The sequence below is a fragment of the Octopus sinensis genome, linkage group LG8 (genome assembly GCF_006345805.1).
Source record: "Octopus sinensis linkage group LG8, ASM634580v1, whole genome shotgun sequence".
NCBI lineage: Eukaryota > Metazoa > Mollusca > Cephalopoda > Octopoda > Octopodidae > Octopus > Octopus sinensis.
This window is the reverse complement of record NC_043004.1, coordinates 19,375,984-19,378,884: the sequence shown is the minus strand read 5'-3', so window position 1 is coordinate 19,378,884 and position 2,901 is coordinate 19,375,984.

The window sequence follows — 2,901 nt, the reverse complement described above, 5'->3', positions numbered from 1 at the left end:
TGGAGTTGTTCCTACCCCTCCATTATCTCATCAATAACTCATCTAATCTATAAAATAAAGAAGGCGAACGTTGATACAAATTGGATTGTTATGTAAAAAAGGGTCTAAATGGGGCTGGAAAGGGATTAAAATTTACAGGAGGGTAACTTGAGGTGAGAAATTGATTGGGAAACGTTTTGGGGCGCTACAGTGGTTGCTTTGGTGAGTCTACTATCCTGAGATTTTATCCCTTCAAACTTTGGTTTCCAATATTTTTATTATTTTTTTTCAGTTCGCAAGTTCGTCTGTCTCTTTTAAATGTTAGTGTTTTGCTGTCCGCCTTGAAGCAGACCTTTCCGTTGTCACTGCTTGATATTTATGATTGATCTATCAAAATATTTTCTTTCTCAACTTACTCAAGATCTTTTGTTTTTTATAAATGGGAGAGAGATAGATAGGGAAAGGTAGAGAGTAAGAGAAAGCGAGGGAGAGTCCGATCCGAGAGAAAGGAAGAGTAAGAGAGTGGGAAAGTGAGAGAGAAAGTAGAGAGAAACAAAGAGGGAGAATGTGGCGATAAGAAACAGAGAGGAAGCAACGGAAAGTAACAACCACACCCTCACCCGCGCGTAGAGCGGGTCACCTTAAGCTAGTTTTCCAATACAATATACTAGATAGAGATGAATTGTTTTGAAAACTTCAATAAGTATTCAAGAAGAGGACAATCGAATTTATAAAGAATAATTAAATGAATAGAAAACTGATGAATGATAAGACATGTCTTCATTGGAACTAAAATGGTACAAACTGTCCGCGGAAATTGAAGAGTACATATTTGCTCTATATTCATGATTGAGAATAAGCCAATTTCCAGGAATTCAATTTCTTCAAGCTCGCAACATGAACACTTTAATTTCGTAGATTAACACAAAAGCAACTTTATGTGCTTCTGCCAGGAAGAAAATCTATTAATGACCTTTAACTGTCAAATATTTTAAAGCTTCATTCTGTGTTTGATTTACCAACGAATTCAGCATTTCACGTTGTTTAACCTTTTGCAATGCAGTTCCACATCCACGCAAAGATTGACGTAATTTTGCTCATAAACTACGCCAGAACACCAACTGATATTGAAAATACCACTTTACAATAGTTCTTCGCAAATGGCATATCAGTTAAAGTTTAGATTTGAAATAGTGAATTACGGCATAGCATGGTAAATTGTTAGAAACGGTAGAGTGACACGTTATTTTGCTCACAGTTTTATTTAGTTTTACTTTCAATGCTCACATTTAGTCGAGGTTGATTTACATTTTATCTATACAAGAACGATAACGTAGTACCAGTAATATACTGAATGATTCAGTCCAATATACTTCAAACTTAATAAAGTTAATACGTTTTGTCAAAATACGAAATCGCTATATGAAGGAAAAAAGTAGAAAATTTAGGATATCCAAGTCATTCTTAAATACAGTAGCAGCGAAGTGTAACAGCTCCTTTTGAGAATTGTAATCATGCTAGTAACATTAAAAACAAATTATTAGTGTCAGACACAGTAACACAAGATGCAAATTCCCAGCAAGATCCATAACACAATTCTGATCCCTGCTTAATACTTCCGAGAAAGATTCTAGCCACATCTTATCTAATTTTGCTTTCTTTCAAACATGGAGCTATAACTGTGACTGGCGAAAAATAAACTGCAAAGTCTTCTGCTATTATTTCATGAATACCGCAGATCAAGAGAATATCTGTCATTTAGGGGATCTCTCGATGCAATTGGAATTCCTTGTTGAATCGCTTGGTAAAAAGCATGGATGTTTATTTCTTGAGTTTGTTCAATCAACAATTGAAAACCACAGTCCCAGAATGAATGAAAAATTGTTTATAAACAAGTTTATGGACAGTTATTGGCAAAATCGTTACTGCTGTGATCACGAAACTCGTTTTGAAATCACACGGTCCTGGATTTGATCATATGAGTTGATTAATGTTTTGTGGATGAAATTTAAGACAGAGGGAAAGTGTGCGTATGTTTGTGTGTGCGTGTGCGCGTGAGAGAGAGAGAGAGAGAGAGAGAGAAGAGAGAGAGGGAGGTTGGAGCGAGAACCTCCCCAGTGCATATTAGTACAGATTATAAACATCAACGAAATTCCTTGTTAATATTTGTTCGCATTTGATTATCGGAAATGCAGTGAACCAGTGCTTGGCTCGTCGGACGGACATTACAATTACACTAATGTTCCCGATTAGACCCTCCCCAACCACCATAAAAAGAGAAAAATCTCAAGTCATCGGAGAAAAACAACAGTTGTGTTGGTTTAATGTTTTAAACCTAATTTTCCATCACTTTCTTCATTTTGCTCTATTGTCCAATCTCAAATATATAAGAAGTATTTGTTTTAAACTTGATAACATAAAATATGTGACAAAATTGTCACATGTTTTCTGAATTTATGAATAGGAGAATAGCAACGTATATTTTCCATACTTCTCTTTCAGAGCTTTAACAGCAAAATATTTGGAATGAAATTTCGTTTCAAAAATATCACAAGTTTATATCACAAAAATATCACAAGTTTACGTATTAAAACTTTTACCTATTAAAACATTTAATTTAAACATTATTTGTTTACATTTAAACAGTTCTTGAAAGCATTGATTACTGACGATGAATGCTTTCGACATTTCTGCTTTTCTTGCTATGCTTTTAGGCACGATCAAAGCAGGTGCTTTTAGACAAGATCAAAGCATGGACCTTAAATTCGTGCCCTTGTATGAGATGGGGAATTTGTTACGAACGTGAATGACAAGGAGAGGGCAGTTCAGCTGACTTTCATGGCAGTGGTATAAATGTATAAAACTTCCTTGATTATAAAAATAAAAGCAGGGAATTATGAAATTGTTGTTACTAGAAGGCTG